The sequence below is a fragment of the Microtus pennsylvanicus genome, chromosome 7 (assembly GCF_037038515.1).
Source record: "Microtus pennsylvanicus isolate mMicPen1 chromosome 7, mMicPen1.hap1, whole genome shotgun sequence".
Classification (NCBI taxonomy): Eukaryota; Metazoa; Chordata; class Mammalia; order Rodentia; family Cricetidae; genus Microtus; species Microtus pennsylvanicus.
In genome coordinates, this window is record NC_134585.1 from 31,202,014 (window position 1) to 31,208,013 (window position 6,000).

Here is a 6,000-nt window from a genome sequence, read left to right on the forward strand (position 1 = left end):
AGACTCCTCTGAAAAGCCAGGTTTCTTTCAAGTCAAACCATGGGAAATGGTGGCTAAGCAGGCCACGAGGGAGGTGAAGGGATCTTTTGCTTCTTATTGAAATATATCTGGTTGTTTGACTTTTTTCCTGTAAGATTTTCCTGTATGTGTAGCAGTTAAATTGTCATTATCAACTTGATTGGATTTGTAAAGACAGCTCTGGGTGTATTGATTAAGGTGTTTCTTGGGAAGACTCACCCTGAATACAGGCAACCTCATTCTATGGACTGGGGTCCTGAGCTGAAGAAAGGGCATGCAGGGTGACCAGCTGTCTCATCCTCCTGCGGCTTTGACCTTCTTCCTACCACGATGAACTGTACCCCAAGCTGTGAGCCAAAATGGTCCCTTCCTTCCTTCCATTGCTTTCGTCAGACATCATGGGACAGCAATGTGAAAGGGACAAAATTCTGTGTGTGAATTTTAAGTCTACTATAAACAGTTTAAACTCTGGGAAAGAGACTGGGAGGGAAAACACCCTGGCCAAGATATGTATTTTCATTCACTCCATTATTTTCAGTCTTTTCCAACATCTATGTGATATGTTCTTATAAATAAAAAAAACTTTTAACATGATCTCCATCTATTTTACTGATTCTTATGTGGCAGACTTCCTGGGGAGATGTGACAGACACATCTACTCACCCCAGCTAGGGAGCTCATGACAGCAGAATACAGATACCACCAAAGTCCAACTGGGTGAGCCAATGAGTTTTATTCGGGTAACTGACGGGAATATGGGTGAGGAGCTACTTGCTGGAGCGGAAATGACAACAAGAGCCATCCCATTTGCTAGGCCTCTGTACACCCTTACTGGTGATCCCAGAGACCTGGCAAGACATTCATCACTTCCATTATCTTTTTCTGACTTGAATATTTAAGCTTATAAATGTTAAAAAAAAAAAGTTGCCCCTAGGCAGCTGGGTGTGAGAGAGCCTAGCCCAAGTCCCTCTGACTTCAAACTGGGTTTTATTTCTTGCCAGGTCGCAACCTGCTCCTCCATCCACACCAAGGCACAAAGGCAGCGACGAGGGAACCCTCCCAGAAAACTGCAGGCAAGGCTCCTCCTGGTCCACCGCCCTACAGAGAGGCATGGTAGGAAGCCATTGCACTTCCCTCCCCCTCGTCTGTCTCTCAGCTCTGAGGATGTAGGCATGCCCCATCTCCATGTGATGTATCATCTGGTCCATTGTTTAGTGCATGTCCAGTTAGCACGTGTTAATGAAGGTAAATATCCCAGAGCTTGGCTCGTGTGTTGCACCGGGAGCTGGTGAGGTGCACCGCAGCTCCTGAACTAGAATCTTCATTTAACAAACCCCCACCCCACCCCCAGTGACTCACTGTATTCAGAGGCCCCACCCCTTCCACCCCTTCCACCTCTTTATACACACTGTGTATTTCACCGAAGAAGAAAAGAGAAATTCTCTTTTCTGTTGTGAATCATCAAATGGAACCAGACGTTCTGACCTGCAGTCACTCAAGTGGCCTCTAGGGGAAATTTTCCCAAGAAATGACTCCTGGCCTAACATAGCAAGTGGTCTCTAATCTAAACAAATTCAAATGAGAAACAGCGCGGCCTGAGCTAAAGAGGGCATGAAAAATGTCTCCTTTCCATGCTGGTGTTTAATAATTGTGTCCTGGTGTACTTATATTAATCACCCTCTGATTTACCGCAGGATTACTCATAGTTAAGTACCCCATTAACACTCAGAAATTTCTAACCTTTGGATAGTGATTACCGACAGTTCAGCTTGTTTCCCACACCTATTTATTGAGCATCTATTATGAACATGGCCTCCTAGAGATGAAAGGAAGAAATGACATCTGAATGTCACTGTCCCCAACCTCCTGTCTTTGCTACAAATAGAACTGAGGATGGGGAAATATGCTAATCAAACATCCCTGTAAGCCAATAAGGCTTCAAGTACCATTTTCACTACTTAAATGTGAAACTCGATTAGATGCCTGCTATGATGAAGCCAATTAAACTGTTAGCATAAAGCAGCCAAGAATCCTGAGTCACTAGGCTATTTTCAACCCCACACAATTTGACCTGTGCTGGGGAAGATGTTGCAATGTGCAGGGTATCAGCATAAAACAACCAGTGTTTTGATCACAGTGGACATTCACGGACAGCCAGTCACGTCAAGGACAAAACGCATATATACTTGTTTTTAAAATACACAAAGATTTAGCACTTTGGCTTCTGAAGATTTATTTGTAAGCAAAATCCTGGGGCAAAAAAAAAAACTTATAAAGATGGAGAGACCCATGCATTAATTTAACCTAGGGAATTCAATACCATTGACTCTTGCCTTTGAGAAGTAGCTGCTTTTATAGGTTACCAAGACCTAAGAAGGATAGTACAAAAAGATGGATTTAAAGATGGATGCATTTAAATTGATGACACATCGTGCAATTTTTAAAACTGTTTTCATTGTTTTTATGTTTCCATTATTAAACAGCCAGAAATATAAAGCAGGGACCAAATTGTTACAAACGACTAAGTAAGCTTTAAAACATTACAATTATTTTCTATATAAATGTTATCCCTCAACTTACCATCTGAATATCTATCATACTAGAGGTTTTTCCTTTCAACACACCGATTGTGAGTGTCTCAGTTCATTCTCTAGGCACATTTAAGTCTTGGGGATGGTGCTTAACGTTTTATTAATAATGTACTTTCTCTAGAGTATAGCCTGTGCTCCTCCCCAGGAAGTCCCTCTGGGGAGGAGTGAGAATAAAACCATTTCTACATCTGCACAGCGGGACACATCAGCAAATAAATAGAGGTATGGATTTCTGCGGGAAAATGGCAAAAAGCACATTTACAAATCTTGTAAGCCACGCTCCACGTCTCTCTGAGACAGAGGATAATTACCAAAAGCTTTTATGCTCCACACTTTATTTTTAACTAAATCTGTAAGTAGACTGCTGGGAAATGCCAATACTTCTACTGGTTCACATTTTGTCTGTAACGAAAAATTTTGCTTTGTGAAATAGTGGCCCAGATCGCAAACTCTCTTTTAAAAACATGACGATATTTATTTGGGGGTTATTTTTTTTTTTAAAAAAATGGAGGTTATTTCTGGCAACGTTTTTCTTCAGGGGAATTTTAGTAGCAGGATGGAAGATCAAGCCAGTATTTGCTCTTGAGTCTGAAGGATGCCTTCCAGGGCTAGCTCTGTTTTTCATAAGAGCCTTAATTAGTTGGCCAGTTAGCTGGATGGGGACTTCATTGTGGGAGACACAAAGGTGTTGAGAGAGCGGTCCCGCCAGGAACTGCTTCAGAACTAACTACCTGGAAAGTCCAAATGGGAACTCCCTCCTATTAAAGAAAACCCTATTAGGGATAATAGAGTTCTAGTGATTGAGACAGACTAGCTGTCTCCGCCGACTCAGTTAATAACTACTCAATATTCACCTGTAAAGAAACAAGCTAACCACGAACTCGGGGCGGATCCTAAGGCAATGGGCAGAGAAGAAAACACGAAGCTGGCCCCTCTAGGACCCTTGCAACACCTGTTGAACACTGCAGTTTAGAACTTTATGAGCTAGAGACTCCCGGATTTAACCTTGGGAAATTTTAGAATTCGTGGAAATGCGCGTGTATACTTAAGGTTTCCATCTTGCCTCGTCAACAAAACTGGCTACTAATTATTTATGAATTACAGAGCTGAAAACAAACTTTCTTACCTTAAGCAGTTAAGGAGAGGCGGGCAGAGGGGAGAGGCTGGCTTTGAATTGAGCCTCTTGGTACCTGTCCCTGCCCCCTGGTTCCCACCCTAAGTGGTTTTAGAGAAAGGTCAAGGTGCACCCCTCCTCCACATGGGGAGGAGGCACACATCCCAGTAAAGCAACGCTCTAGCACCCAATCCCGGGAGTCCCAGGAGCCTCGGGCTGTCTAAGCACAAAGACCCGGCTTTCAATCCGGCCCTAAGCCAAGTCAGACCCAGGGACGCAATGACACCAGGGCCCCGGCCCGGTAGTCACACTCTCCAGGCGTCCCGGGCTCCCTACGTTTAGAGATGCACGAGATGGATCTCTGGAAGGGCAGCTGGCAATCTTCAAAGCTCCTGTCCCGGACGCAGTACCCCTCTAGTACCCTCTGAGGGCCCCAATCCCGAGGTTCGGGGTGCCTAGTCCTCTCCCTTGACGAGCAGCTCCGGGAACCCACCGGCCGTCTGATTGCAGTGGTCGGTGGGACCCGATGCCCCGGGCGACAGGAACCGTAGTGCGCAGGACTCACCTCCCCGCGCCCCCACCCCCGGGTGCTTGCGCTGCGCAGCCTCGCGCGGTGTCGCGCCCGAGCGTCCCTCCCTGCCCCGCGCGTCCCCAGCGCTGGCGAGCAGGTGACCAGAGTCGCGAGCTACGCGCATGTATTCCCACCCGAAATCATGCGTCCCCAGGCGCAGTGGCCTCTTACCTCCGAGCTGGCCGGGGTGGCCCCACCAGGCCGGGCACCAACTGGGCCGGGGCGACGCGCCTCCCGCCGCCGCTGGGAGCCGGGGCTGCTGGCGGGCTCGGGGACCTTCTCCCGGGCGGCGGCGGGAGGCGCTGCTCTCGCCGCTGCCGCCGGGGTCTCGGAGCTCCGCGACTGCTGCGCGGGTCCCTCGGGTCCTGCGGGAAAGCCCGCCGCTCGCGCCGCAAACTCTTGGGCGCACAGAACCGGGGACCGCCGCCGCCGCCTCCCCGCCCCGCCGCCGCCTCCTCCCTCTCCTCCCTCTCCTCCCTCTCCTCCTCCTCCCGCTCTTCCTCCTCCTCCTCCTCCTCTTCCTCCTCCTAAGCCTCGAGGCTCCCGCGGCTGCCCGCTCCCTCCTGGCCCGGACACAGTCTGAGCCGCTCACTCAGCGCGTGCCGCAGGGACACGGACCCTGCGACCCCCGGCGTCTCTCGGAGGCACAGACACCAGTGCGTCCCCAAGGCCTCTGCGGTCCTGCGGGGGCTTCAAGGATGAGCTTGGGGGCTAGAGGTGGAGGGGTCCGGCCAGTCTGGGCTCCGTGGAGGGTGGAGGTTGTGTTTGGCGCGGAACCGGGAAGAAGGGAGGCAAGCTTGATGACATCGTGGAGCTGCCAGCTGGGGTCCCGCTAAAGTTGTCACTAGGGGGGTAGTAAAGAATCCTGCGCCCCGGGTAAATGGAAAGCATCGCAGTGTCTGCTGCCACTCTGCTGTCACGGGAAGGGGGTGTCCTGTCCGCTAGAACATAACTGTCACTCCCCCTTGCCCAACGCTGACCTGAAAGGGCAGGCCAACGTGCTTCTGTGACTCAGGTCTACTGGGACGTGGGTGGGTGAGGAGACACCAGGTGAGAAGAGAGGTTCCGGGGACGCGAGAGTGAACGCTGTTCGTGGAAAACAGCACCGGTTGTTAGAGAGGAATGCTCGGTGCCTCCTCCAAGGCTAATGTAGCTGGTCCGGAAAATGGGTCAAGGATTGGCAAGAACCCGCTAAGTGTTCCCCTCGTAAGCCTAGGCCAGCAGGTCGGGGGCTGCGGCCAGGAGGCGCCCTCGGAACAGCGTCGGGCCTCTCCCTCCCCGCCCCCACTGCCCTCTCTCCTTTTGCACCAGTGCAGGAAATGTTCCACTGACCTACATATTTTTCCAAACATACGTGACCTTTTTTTTTTTCCTGTGGGAGGAGACAGGCAAGAATCCAAGAAAAAGAGAAGCTGGAGAGAGCGGCGCGCGCAAGAACACAGGGAGGCTTTTTACCAAGCTCCTGCAAACCTCAAGCCAAGACAGATGTGCAGACACGGTGTCTCAGAACCAGGGGCTGCTGTTGGACACGCTGAGGGGCTTGGGGGCGCAAATGGGATGAAAGGCGGAGACTGCTAACCCGGTAACCTGGTGAAGGGAGCACAAGGGTAGCAGGTTTTACTCAAACCCATAACCATGCTCCACTCCCGGCGGTGATCATTGAGGGCCGCAGGCACCTGGCTAGCCCAGTCCAAAGAAAGAGCCAC

The 6,000-nt window shown here is 50.4% G+C and overlaps 1 protein-coding gene across 2 annotated transcripts in view; it reads right to left on the reverse strand.

Moving 5' to 3' along the window:
- Window positions 1-4,813, reverse strand: part of Npas2 (neuronal PAS domain protein 2) — a 185,314-nt gene extending 180,501 nt beyond the window's left edge. Inside the window, exon 1 of one of the 2 annotated variants that reach the window (XM_075980373.1) lies at window positions 4,466-4,813. The gene's annotated coding sequence lies outside the window, so the exon portion shown is untranslated. Of the gene's footprint in view, window positions 1-3,735; window positions 4,313-4,465 lie in introns of those variants that run through there. The other variant, XM_075980372.1, reaches the window with a different exon arrangement.
- Between the last annotated feature and the right edge of the window lie 1,187 nt (window positions 4,814-6,000).